Source organism: Megalopta genalis, chromosome 7 (genome assembly GCF_051020955.1).
Source record: "Megalopta genalis isolate 19385.01 chromosome 7, iyMegGena1_principal, whole genome shotgun sequence".
Classification (NCBI taxonomy): domain Eukaryota; kingdom Metazoa; phylum Arthropoda; class Insecta; order Hymenoptera; family Halictidae; genus Megalopta; species Megalopta genalis.
Genome location: NC_135019.1, coordinates 684,345 through 698,315, shown reverse-complemented (window position 1 = coordinate 698,315; position 13,971 = coordinate 684,345). Strand labels below are relative to the sequence as shown.

The 13,971-nt window shown below is 44.8% G+C and overlaps 1 protein-coding gene across 6 annotated transcripts in view; it reads right to left on the bottom strand.

The window, feature by feature from the left end:
• Window positions 1-13,971, bottom strand: part of LOC117218597 (protein Skeletor, isoforms B/C) — a 109,467-nt gene that overhangs the window by 64,027 nt on the left and 31,469 nt on the right. The window lies entirely within an intron of this gene.

Below are 13,971 nucleotides of genomic sequence, written 5' to 3'. Positions count from 1 at the left end.
GGTTATCCACTCCCCCGAGCAGCCGATAAGAAAATACCATGAAAGAAGAAAGGGAGTCCGTCCCGTCGGGGGACCCGGTGATCATTTGATTGCGGATAGATTAAGGTACAGGGGCTGTAGGCCGCCTCGACAATGCAAACCCGACGTTTTGTATTGGCCGACACAGTGAATGCGCCACTGTGGATCCCAGGATGGAATTGGACTTTTCACGATCGGGGGATGCGAATCTTGATCTGTCTTTCCCCGGTGCCGGGGATTCCGGGACCGATACGCAAAGATTTGCCAGAAACTTTGTGCTCCTCGGTCGCTGGAAGAACAAAACTCTCCCGATTTGCGCGATGCTTGCATCGACGCTGTTGGGCGAAACGTTTCAAACTACTTGTACGGTTGGCTGACCGTACGAGATGTTTCCTAGCAAAAGAGCCTATCGTCGACGACGTTTCTTCGAGCGTTATCGTAGTATTTGCCGCAAGTAACGCAGATATTGAATCACGACCTGTGTAATCGTAAATTAAACGATTAACGACCCGACGTTTCAACGGATTCCGTAAACCCGCTTGAAGCTTCCATCGCGAGGGAATCGAAATACAGTAATGTCTCCCTTACTGACGCTCAGATTGTCCACGAAAATTGACAATTCGGGAAGAGGAGATACGATTATTCGAGCTTTGCGACTCGTTTTTATAGTTACCGATTTTCCACAATTATAAAAACGAGGCGCAAAGTTATGGACTCGTTTTTATAGTTACCAATTTACAATAATTATAAAAACGTGCCACAAGGTTATGTCAAGATTATGGACTCGTTTTTATAGTTAGAATAATCGTATCTCATCTTTCCAAATTGTCCATTTTTGTGGACAATCTGAGCGTCAATTAGGGAGACATTACTGTACAGCAATTTTCTTTCGACGATCGAGTGAAACAAGTTTAAAAATTGACATTTGTCTGAAATATTCTAATTCTTGGCTAGATAATTCTCATCTTTCCTGCAGCTGTAAGTTGATCGCGAATGATTTTAGCCAGGACGATTGCTATGCGAACTCCAAGTTATAGCAACGAAGGGGTTCGAAGATTCCAAATACAGTAAATTCTCTATAATTGACGCTCAGCTTTTACACAAAAATAGACAATTTCGGAAGAGGAGATACGATTGTTCGAGCCTTGCGGCTCGATTTTATAGTTACCGATTTTCAGCAACTATCAGTACAGTAATGTCTCTTTAAATGACGCTCAGATTGTCCACAAAAATGAACAATTTTGGGGAGAAGAGAGACGATTATTCGATCCTTGCGGTTCATTTTTATAGCCACGAATTGTCAACAACTATAAAAACGAGTTGCAAGGCTCGAATAATCGTATCTCTTCTTCCCAAACTATCCATTTTTGTGCACAATCTGAGCGTCAGTTAGGGAGACATTATACTGTACCTCCTCTCCCCAAATTGTCCACTTTTGTTTAGAAGCTGAGCGTCGATTAGGGAGAATTTACCGTATATATATACCGATGTATCGTTCCCACAGCACGATCGCGGCGATCATGACGGAGGACGTCGGCTGTCTTCAGAATTCGGGCGTTAATTTGCGACAGTGCCATTACGCTAAGCGGCCGGCCACAGGTGGGACTGTTAATCGATTAGAGAAACAGTCGATCGAGAAGTCCCTCCGGTTCGCCCCGAATCGGTCGTTTACATCTATTAACAGTAAACCACACGAAGTTCGGGGTGGTCGTCTGGCGGTGGCTCGTCGTGCACGCTCCGCTGGGAGCCGCGCATCTGGCGTGCGAGCAACAAGTACACGCATTAAATGTACACCCGTTACCGACTCCAATTACTTGGAGTACCCTGTCTCTGCGTGCGAGCACGTGCACACGCGATCCTCATCTTTGCTGGGAGACAAACACGCGGTTTCACACATTCGGGGGCTTCGATTCCGCTGCAAGTTCAATATCGCGAGTGGTCCGCCATCGGACCCCGCCAGAGCCGTCGTCGCATTTATCGTGCGAACGAACGGATCGAACGCAAAACTGCGAACCCGATGGAACAGTTTCAGGATATTGTTACGTTATTTGCAACTTATCGCGATCGTCCACGCTAAACCGAGCGCGAGAAATAATCGACGCGCGACGCTTTGCATTCCTCCTATTTTTACCGTCAACGCACGCTCGACTCACAAGAAACGTATTCAATTATTTCAAAATGACTGTACAATGCTTAACAAATTTTAAATGAAAAATTTGAATCTGGCTGGCTTGGCCGCCGTGACAGGTTACCGTTGAAAGAGGAAAAACATTTCCATCCAATTCATTTCTTACGATTAACTCTGACAATTGTTTGCACAATGGACCGCTGTTGAATTATTACAGACGATTAAATAAACAAAAAGAGATTTTCCCGAAAATGTCTCGCAATCCGGAAATGCGAGGTTCCCGGGGTCATTTGAAGTAACTTTTTCCTTAGCGAAAATGCAATCCGTGTCTTCGTTTACGAATTATTAACGAAAAACACTGACCAATGAGAGGCGAGCTCGCCTAGCGCTTGGCGGCCGAGCCAATGAGCGCACGAAGCCTAGTTCCGCTCATTGGCTCGGCCGCCTTGCGCCAGCATATCTCACCTCTCATTGGCCACTCTTTTTCGTTAATAACTCGAAAACGAAGCCGTGGATTGCATTTTCGCCAAGGACACACTTACTTCGAATTACCTCAGGAACCTCTCATTCTCGGATTACGAGACATTTTTGGGACACCCTGTAATACACAATGGTACAATAAAAAAGTAAGCAAAAAAACTAAGAAATAGCGTAGTATAAATATATTGGGTTGGCAACTAAGTAATTGCCGATTTCAGTTATAGATGTCTCTCACTCCCATTTTTATGATACCGTAAATGTTATATTATAAAATTATTATTATTATTATTATGTTATTTTTTATTATCTGTGAATGTTAGCAGCTGGACAAATTGAATGCAGCGGTCAAGGAAAAGCGAGCAGAATTGGTCAATCGTAAAGGCGTCATTTTCCAGCAGGACAATGCTAGACAATGCTTTGTCCACTCGGCAAAAATTGATGGATATTGGTTGGGAATTGTTGTTACACCCGCCATATAGCTCTGATCTCGCGCCATCGGATTACCACTTATTTCGATCCCTGGACAACTCCCTTCGTGATAAAACTTTTAATGACGATGACGCTGTAAAATCTCACTTAACTCAGTTTTTGGCCGAAAAGGATCAGACTTTCTACGAGCGTGGAATTTTCAAGTTGTCAGATAGATGGCAAAAAGTCATCGAACAAAATGGAAAATACATTACAGATTAAACTTCGTTCCAAATAAAAAAGTTTTTTATTTCATTGAACAAATCGGCAATTACTTAGTTGCCAACCCAACATATAGCAGGTACAGTAAATATGAATAGTACAGAAAAATATAACGAACGAGAGATATACAGATCGTCGGATATACGAGCAGAGGATACAAAAGAAAGATCGATAGAAAAGGTCATCGCAGCGAAGAATCGAAGAAGAAAAAGACGAATGCTAGAGTTAGCCAGCAGGGTTCCTATTTTCCTAAAGAACTCGTAGGCGATCGATGATTTTTGTACCAGATCCGAGCATCGAATGTCCGAAGAAGAAGCGAAATGCTATGACACCGCATACCGCTGTGAAAGTGAAACTTCTCTCGCGACTCGAGATCAACGTTTGCGGTTCGCTGCTGCGATCCCTGTCGAATCGACTCGCGTCACCTTTCAGGATCGCCGCAGCTCCGCGATCCAGATAGGAACGGACAGCGGAACGACAACATGCCGAATTCCAGGACTGTAAGCTAATCGCTGCGGGATGCTGAGCATCCGTGTCAAGGCGGCACGGCAAACGCAAGAATAGGACTAATGACCGTAATTGCTCCGGATCCGATCAGACCGGCGAACAAACCGTATTCGGTCGTCGACAATGGCGGGATCCGAATCGACGGAGGAGTAGTTTCGAAACCGAGTCTGAGATCAAAAATACTTGGAGCTCCTATTCGGCGGGGCGCATCAACAGGATGCCGAGTATCGATTATACGAGTCGACATGGAAGGGCAGAAATATCCGAAATCCATTAAAATATTTCCCGAGACTCGACGCTGCGTGCTGTCGCCTATGATAATCCGGAGTAATAATTCGTCGGATTGAATGGATTTCAAGTTGCGTTATAATCTCCCCGACGCGAAAGAAAGCGAGCGTGATATGCATCGAGCTCTGGCTCTCTCTCTCTCTCTCTCTCTCTCTCTCTCTTTCTCTCGCGAGCGCGCGCACCTCGGTGCATCGAGGCTTTTACATCGGGTGCAGGACGGCTGCAGCGTTGCACACACGGGGCAGGGGAGAGGAGAGGAGAGAAGAGGAGAGAAGAGGAGAGAGAGAGCCTGGTCGAGAGACTCGCGCACGCGTACCGAGAGTTTACATACTACACACGTGTTACTATAGATGTTACTACGGCGAGTACTCTGTAATCTGACACAGAGTACGGAGATTGAACCTGACTGAGCGAGACTCGTTCAACCGGAAGTAATCCCACGGGAAAGCAGGATGGCAAAAAAAAAGAAAAAAAAGAAAGGGGAAAAATTGTTCGATTACTTTTGCAACCGACAGCCGCGCCGTCTCGCGGTCGGTATATCCAACCTGCTCTCGTAGTTTTTCACCTGCACCGGCGCCATTAAACCTCCGGATTCGATCAGCTTCGCGACGCGATTTTCCCGGACATTTTTGCCGCGTTCGATTCGCGTTTCCTTCCGTTGCTGAAATTTTCATCGATCGTGGGATTTTCAAAATTGACAGGGAAAAATTTCGCAAGGATTTAGACACGTTTTTATACTTTCGAGCTTGTTGAGGGGGTTATTTGAAATAAAATGGTGCAGAATGAGACACACGTAAATAACTACAGGGTATCCCGAAAAAGTCTCGCAATCTGGGAGAGGATGATTCCTGAGGTGATTCGAAGCAACGTTTTCCTTTGCGAAAGTGCGATTCGCGGCTTCGTTTACGACTTATTAGCGAAGAACGGTGACCAATGAGAGGCGAGCTCGGCCGGCGCGCGGCGGCCCGGCCAACGAGCGCACGGAGCTCGGTTCCGCTCATTGGCTCGGCCGTCTCGCGCCAACTGATCTCGCGTCTCATTGGTCACCGTTTTTCGCTAATAACTCGTAAACGAAGCCTCGGAGAAAATTTTCGTAAAGGAAAAAGTTGCTTCAAATAACCCCAGGAACCTCCCATTTCCGGATTGCGAGACATTTTCGGGACACCCTGTATATTTAAGAAAGAAGTGAAGGAGACACGGTGAAGAAGCGCACAGTATGAGAGTACGGAAGAACCTGAGAGGCCTGGGCGACAATGTATGTTTTTATACCTGTGTACTCTCAGGTACATGGAAACCCTGCATTTCAGGATGTGGAGGCTTTCCAAGCCTCAAGAAATTACTTCTTGCTTCAACAGAGCTCTCCAAAATCGAGCAGAAAATATTATCGTTTCGCGCAAAGATCAACAGCTCGATAATTATTCGCGTCGATCGCGAAAAAGCGATCTCGTTCGTCGCGGCTCTCTCGAAAAACCGTGTTCGCGCGAATTGTCCGAATGTTCGGCCGGGGTGTTTTTTCAGCGGACACCGAGTGGATGTTTAAGCGAACAGCGGGGATTTACGTTAGCGTCGCGGAGAGAGGTCCGTCGAGGAAAATCGCGGCGGAAAAATCTACGGATTACACGCGATACGCGTCGCGTAACCGAGCGACAAGTGTCCGGTAATCTGTAAGCCTGCGGATTGGACACAATCGAGCCCGACTGCTGACCCGGAAGTAATCCCCGGAAAGGAGATAAAAAAAAGAGCGAGAGAGAGAGAGAGAGAAAGAGAGAGAATAAACCGTAGCTTTGCTACTTGTGTAGACGAATACCCGGTGGCCGTGTGTGCCACGGGGGGCATTACCGCCCCTATATGTATAAATGCGCACTCGAGAGACCTTATGGGTTATTTCAGATGGACGTGCCGCGAGGGTATTGTCCGATTCGAGATTCGACGAGTGCCGATCGAGCACTCGAACCGCTTTATTGGAAGTTACATGCGCGCGTCGTCAGCTCTTTTTTTTCTCTCTCTTCATCTCCATCTCCGTCTCCGTCGCTCTCTTTGTAGCCTAGCACGAGTACACAAGGTGTCCCGAATGTTTGGCAAGATCTCCGCGCTCTGTTTCGCGGTTGGTTAGAGACCCACCGAAGAGACGCGCCCGATCAATCTGTCATCTAACCTTTATTAATCCGCTGGACCACAGATGCGCAGTGTAAAACCTAAGGGACGTTTTATCACCGTCGCGTTATTTGTGTAAAAATCCGCTTCAGCCGCCGAACGGATCACGAACTAGCTATACAAATTATCTAACATTATCAACTACGACAGTAGGGAGACATTACTGTATACATATGTATCTCGTGGCAATCGTGAATACTATAAAATCTGAAATAATTGCAATTATTATGTTACAAACGCCACTGCGATTAAATATTTAGTTTGCAAAAGGTTCGCTCCTCTTTCTGAATTTTTTAACGCATCGATTCTTCTACAGTGTTTCGGATCTATATGACTCAGATCATGTGTTAGGCTTTATAATAATAAATATAGATATTCTATATAAATAAATATAGAACTTTATAATAATAAATATAGTTATTCTATATAAATAAATATAGAACTTTATAATAATAAATATAAGTATTCTATATAAATAAATATAGAACTTTATATTCATCGAATAAAACATTATTACATTTTATTGTATAGATATTAAATTCCTTTGTTCTTTTATCTTGTTTATTTTTTTTTTTTTACTAAACCCATTTAATACGTCCTATTGGATAAATATAAAATAACCGGCTCCTCTGCCCTGTCGAATTTATCGAATTCCGCTAAATAACGTTTCACTTTCTCGCGTATTTTCACATTAATTATTATATCCTTCCTTCTAGTAAGCAAAAAACATTGCAGAACGGTTTCTAACGATACGCGCGCACGTTTCCAGTCTGTGCGAGCCGAACACCATTAATGTACATATAATGTTCTCACGAAGAACGTGAAAGGCTTAGGACTCGCCGAAGTTTCTCGGCAAATGAACGTATCGACGAAACAAATTGTCCAATGCGCCGAGCCACCGATATAGCACGGCACAGATCAAATATTTTGAAAGTCCGCTCTCGCGGAGTCCTCTCGGCGGAACGGAAGACTATTAGCGAGAGTTTCCAGTTCCGCGAGAAATGTTTCATATCGCGGGGTCTTTTTTCTCTGGGAAACGGTTTCCTCGCAAACTCGATAAAGCATTTTTCAGAGAGTCTGCCGGCGCGGCGGACAATAAAGGCGGCAGACTGGACCGAGGAGCAACTTCGCGAAAGAAGTATCTGAAATAGGAATAAAGCGGAGAAAGGGGGGGCGGGAGGGCGGAGGCGGCGGTCGTAGAACTTCATTCGGAGTTGATCCACCGTGAACAATCGTTTCTGCCGTTGCCCGAACAACTCGTCGTCGCTCTTCTAATTCGCTGCGGAATGTTCCCCGTTCGCGAGCAATTTACAGATCCGGCATGTCGGACCGTTCCCCACGTGTTTCCACGGCTGCGACACGGGCGACGTCCTTGTCTCTACACCTACTACATACATCCGATCGGCCCCGAAAGCCCGAGGTAAAATTTCGTCGAACAACGCGAGATCGACCTTGGTACAGCCAGCCTTTCGAATTAGTCGATAAGTGGGTCAAACGTGAAACCGGCGTTCGCGTGTGCTAGAAATGGAGCAGACATCTCGTGGCTACGATTCACGGAGCTGCGTACGGGCTCCGAGCAACTCTGATTAGCGGTAACATTGTTACCTGTTGTTCGTTGTCACTGTGCACAGGCTGCGAAGAAAACTCCTCTCTCCCTCTCTCTCTCTCTCTCTCTCTCTCTCTCTCTCTCTCTCTCTCTCTCTATGGAAAAATGCTCCATTTCTTATTCTCTGCAAATGCTCGGTGTCTGAATCTATTTTTTGAATTCTGAATTTCGAGTTTTACATCTGTCGGCACTGTTCGCGCGCGTCCTCTATCTTCTTGCAGCTTAAAAATGAGAAACGACAAAGAACGGGTTGTATAATGATCGAATCGCACAAGGGAGGAACGAAGAGCGCCGACATTGTTCCGTCTACCGGACACGGAAAGAAGTAGGTGGAGAGGGTGGTAGAAAGGGAAAGAATTAAAGTCATTATTATCGAAGGTAGAAGATCTTCCATTAATCGTTCGAGTCGACGAACGAGTTAAAACTAACTCTAGAAAATGCGTGAAATGAAATTACGATAATACTCGACCGTGCGAAAATGTATCGAGGCGGAAAGACCATAATTTCGAGCGCTCGATGTTAATTTTATTATTCAGTTTTACGATTAATACGTTCGTCGAACTGGTAAAATATATAGAATATTAACCCTTTGCACTCTGCGCCATCCCGGACGTTACCTACCAGCTATGAACCTTCATATTATACACAGGGTGTCAATCAGGGTGGCAATCCGAAAGTGGCGGGTTCCTCGGGTCATTCGAAGCAACTTTTTCCTTTACAAAAATGTTCTCCGAGGCACCGTTAACGAGTTATTAACGAAAAACAGTGACCAATGAGAGGCGAGCTCGGCTGGCGCGAGGCGACCGAGCCAATGAGCTGAACTGGGCTTCGCGCGCTGTTTGGCTGGGCCGCCTCGCGTCAGCCGTACTTGATTCTTATTGGTCACTGTTTTTCGTTGATAACTCGTTAACGGTGCCTCGGAGAACATTTTTGTAAAGGAAGAAGCTGCTTCAAATGATCCGAGGAACCCACCATTTCCGGATTGCGAGACATTTTTGGGACAACCTGTAGTATACCTTTGGAACCGAGTAAGATATAATAATGATATTCGATTTATATGAATTTGCAGACATTGAGGAACGTATATTTGCAAAAAAATGAACATTTTATTTCTTATAGTTTTATACAGTATGATAAATTTTAAAGCATTCCAATATAATAAACTTTAATGTCCTCTCAGAAGATACATTCGAATGATATGCTAGAATTGCAATGTCCCCTGAGAGAGGACAACGGAGTGCAAAGGGTTAAATCGAAGCGTCCTCGTTTCCAAAGCAGCAAAATATAAATATACAGATACACACACAGGGACGCGACTCTCCGCGCGCCATGTATACCGCATTCCAGAGAAATTCTATCCCGGAGAAATTCGTTTTCAAACGAAAGAGCTGCGAATTCATTTGTACGACGAACGCGGCGCCTCGAACTTTGCATAAACTTTCAACAAGAGAAGGGGTTAATAATCGAATAGCCAGCGCGAGCACGAAGTTTCTCTTTTGCCCGAATCCTCCGTCGGAATTGTTTCCTTGGCGGATCGGAACAGGGGAGGATGGGGGTTGAAAGGGGGAAAAAATCGTCTCTAATCCGTTCCACTGTTTAATCCTTTTCCGCGCAGCCGAGGGAGAGACGGAGAAGAAGGCGGCGTCCCTTCCGGCGAGAATGAAACGGGAGAAAAAACATTGCGTTTCGAAAAGGAGGGAGGAGACGCTCGCCTCGCGGTTTTCAACCCCCGTGCGGGTACGCTTCCTTTCCCCCTGGCCGGCCGCGGGGAAACGATAATCCAGATAAGCCGCTAAATGCCAGCAATTTGAGCGGCGGGATCTCCAGAAACAATATTCCGTACTTGAAACCGACTAATGCCGGCTAACAGCCCGGGGAAGTTCCTTATACCGGGTGCTCGAACTAAATCGTCTCCAAGCGTAACCGCTCTCGAGGAGCAGCAACCGAGTATTCAGCCTTGAATACACGAGGATTATCGGCGTTCGTGGTGCCGCTTAATTGATTGCAAAAACAACGGAGGCCTGACCGAGCCATCGGCAGATCCGGGAGAACAAACGTTACGAATGTCGGTCTCGACGATTCCTCGTTCGAGTTTCGTCCGTCCGCCGTGCGGCCGTCGAAGATCAAAGGCTGCGCGCTCGAGGTCAATGGCGAAGTAAAAGCGAAGTTACGGAAAACTTTTTTTCCAAACAAAAAGCGTATTAAGTAGAAGAGTACATCGCGCGTTGCGCGCGAAAGTAGCATAATCCGTATAGAAGTTTAGCAAGTGGCCGGAATTACGAGTGTATCGATTTTTCTAGTTCTAACCATAAGCTTGACATTAAATATACAGGGTGTCCCAGGGTTTAATGTTCAAGCTTTGTCAGTATATTCTATGGCACGAAGTATGAAAAAAATGTTATGTAAACATGATGTAAAACTAACTTTATGTACCAACGGGTTTGTACCGCCCTCCTTGGTTAAAATTCATCATCGATAAAATCACGTTTAAATAAATGAAATTCCATTTGGAACTCCACGAAGTACACATACATATTATATTATATATTCTAGCTTCGCTTAAAAGGTAAAAGGCGCGCGCGCGATGTTCCAAACATTTTCAAATATTTTAAGTGACAAATTAGTAACGACAAAGTAGATATAATTAAATAAATAAACAGTCGATGACCGAAAGTATCGGCTTTAAAAATTCCAGAGATCGCCGGGATTTCCTTCGACGGAGAAGGCTATCGAGACGAACGCGGATGGAGGAGAAATAAAATACAGACAACGACAACGGGGGAATAACAAAAGAAGCGAGGAGCGGAATAAGGAAGAAAAACAGAGGAAGATGGAGTCGGAGTGAGAGGTAGGGAAAGAAAGAGAGAGAGAGAGAGAGAGAGAGAGAGAGAGGAGCCAGTGATGCGGAGTGAAAGTCCTCAAGTAAAAACCAGGCCAGGGCTCCGTATCTCGACGAGAACACACCAGGGCCATTATGCAATTACGGCGACGCATTTGCTGCCGTCTTTCCAACGGCGAGCCACGTCCTCGTTTCCCTTAGCAATTTACCTTCTAAATCGCTCAAAGTTTTCAAATTACCATAAACGTCGCCGGCGATACGTGGCCATCATTCTCGGAACAATTGGCGACAGTTTAATCAACGAGCTACCGTCGTCTTCGATATCATTGTCTTTGCAGTCATTGCACGCCTAATTACCTTCGCGTCGACGTTAACCTTTTAGGTACGGCTGAATTCTGCGCGAGGCTATTTCTCTGGACGGCAGAGTCTGATATGTACTGTACAGAGTCTGATACTGTATATACAGGGTGTCCCAAAATGTCTCGCAATCCGAAAGTGGCGGGTTCCTCGGGTCATTCGAAGCAACTTTTTCCTTTACAAAAATGTTCTCCGAGGCACCGTTAACGAGTTATTAACGAAAAACAGTGACCAATGAGAGGCGAGCTCGGCTGGCGCGAGGCGACCGAGCCAATGAGCTGAACTGGGCTTCGTGCGCTGTTTGGCTGGGCCACCTCGCGTCAACCGTACTCGATTCTTATTGGTCACTGTTTTTCGTTGATAACTCGTTAACGGTGCCTCGGAGAACATTTTTGTAAAGGAAGAAGTTGCTTCAAATGATCCGAGGAACCCGCCATTTCCGGATTGCGAGACATTTTTGGGACACCCTGTAGACTGTGGTAAATCGATGCGAAGACAAAAGAAGTGTGAAACAATGCGTTTGAAGACGATTATTTGATTCAAACGATGAACGAGTGAGCTACTAGAGCAAGCCACTATAGCGGCGCGTCGTCCAGAGAGATGACATCCGCGAAAGCCGCTATAGTGGCGTGTCGTTCTGAAAGATGACATCCGCGAAAGCCACTATAGTGGCGCATCGTGCCTAAAAGGTTAAACCCTGGCCAATGGCGAACACCCATCTCCAAAAGTATTAGGATACCTGCTCGTTTAACCAATTAGCTGTTGCAATCGTTTTGAAAAGTGTGCCAATCGTCGCAATTACGTTGTAAACGTTTGATCATCCTCGTGTTTTCCTTAAACGCAACACTTTTATAAGACACATAATTAAATAACATCGAAGTAAAACGTCCTTCTTAACCAGCTAGCCGTTTTTAACGAGTTATACTCGTCACGAAGTAGCAATTAGTTTGCCCGTTTATTGCACTTTGTTAATCGAAAACGTATGCCGAGTTCATTTCGTACTCCTCGCTCGACACGACATGCTTCGGAAATTTTCTACGGGTTTCTCGGATTTATTTAATTTTCCTCGAGTGTCCTAATACGTTTGGAGAGAGAGAGTTGTACGTTCATTAAAAATTCGAAGGAAACGATAACTCGACCGCAATCAACGAGCCACCGCGGTCGTCGATTTTGCAGTCGTTGCACGCGTAATTGCCGTTATGTTAGCGTAAAACCTCGGTTTACGGAAAAATAAGTTCCGCGGATCTCGTTAATTTGAAACAATTGATAATCCATTTGATAAAAGTTGTCCGTAGAGAACACGACTAAACCGCGTCGGAAAGTGTTCTCATCGATCGACGGTTAATTTACTAGATAATTAGAAGCGAGTCGTGTTTCGTTTCGCGAACGGACGTGTTCGTTGAAATGTTCCTTTTCCGAGGGAAGAGGCACGTTGAACCGCAAATATGAAACGCGCCGCGATTCCTATCGACTATCGACCGTGTACTATGCACGTAACACCGTTGCGCATTCTATGTCAAACCAGGTAGATTATTCGCGCTTCTCTCGCCTCTAAGGTAAATAACGGCGCAGAAAACTCGGTCGCCTCGAGGATGGTCAAAATTCTTTTTAAATCATCCTCTTCGCTCGAAGCTGCTGAAACGCGCATCTACGCCCGTCCACAAGCATTCGCGCCTAACGCGATCGTGAGAAAATCTCGTCAAACTCTTTTAACGATCCTTACTAAAACCTCCCCTGGAAATATCAATTTTCAACCCGCGATATGCAACGTCGAGCTTCTCGCTTGCCTCGATAAAATGCGCGCTTACTCGCTTCTCTCCGTAAGATCGAATGTATTTAGGCATTTCACTGAAAACATCTGATTTTCTGTGAAACAATCTGAATTTTAACACTATGCCGTCCGGTGGCATCACGCTGGTGCCGTGCAAAAACTATCTGTTGTATGCCGGTGGTACCGCTTTGGTGACATTTTAAAAAACTGAAATAACATTTGAACTATATTTCTTGGGTGTTCAAAGGCAGCAAACTAACTATAGCATTGTGCTTATTTAACTAAGAATTACGTAAAAGAGAGAAGGAAATTATAGAATTATATATTATTATATATAATAATATTATATATTATTATATACTATTATTATATATTATTATAATAGAATTAAGTAATTCTATTACCGCCATCTTCGACATTTTTTTTTAAATCTAAAATTTCCAAGCTATTATGCCGGCGTTAAACAAAAGAATCATATCTAAGATCTGCGGACGGCATAGTGTTAATAACATTAACCCCTCAACACCGGTTCTACCATGTAGGAATAAATAATACCTTGCGACTTTTTATCAATGTAATTGTATGGTAATAAATTTATGTTAATGTTATGAAATTATTGTCAGAATGTTAATGTTATCAAGGTTAAACGACGTTATTTTTGCGTCGATGGGAAATGAAATTATCGATCCATATCCTGGATGCCGTCGTCGAGGGGTTAAAATAAAACACGCGGAACCGGCCATTTTGACGGGCTCGTTACATTTGCCGTCGAGTAATACAGTAATGTCTCTCCAATTGACGCTCAGATTGTCCACAAAAATGGTCAATCTTGGAAGAGGAGATGCGATTGTTCGAGCCTTGTGGCTCTTTTTCATAGTTGCTGAAAATAACTATAAAAACGAGCCGCTATTTTTGTGCACAATCTGAGCGTCAATTAGGGAGACATTACCGTAGACTCCTATGAAATACTGCTTTTCGATAATTCGGTGCTCGAGGCTGGTGCTCGATAATTCGTTGATATTTCTCTAAGTGCTCGCTAATTATTTCTGACCGGATCAATTGCTGACGCGTTGCTTGTGTACGGGGACGATTGACCGAATTCTCGAAACGTGCCGGTCGCTCGAAAGCCTGTA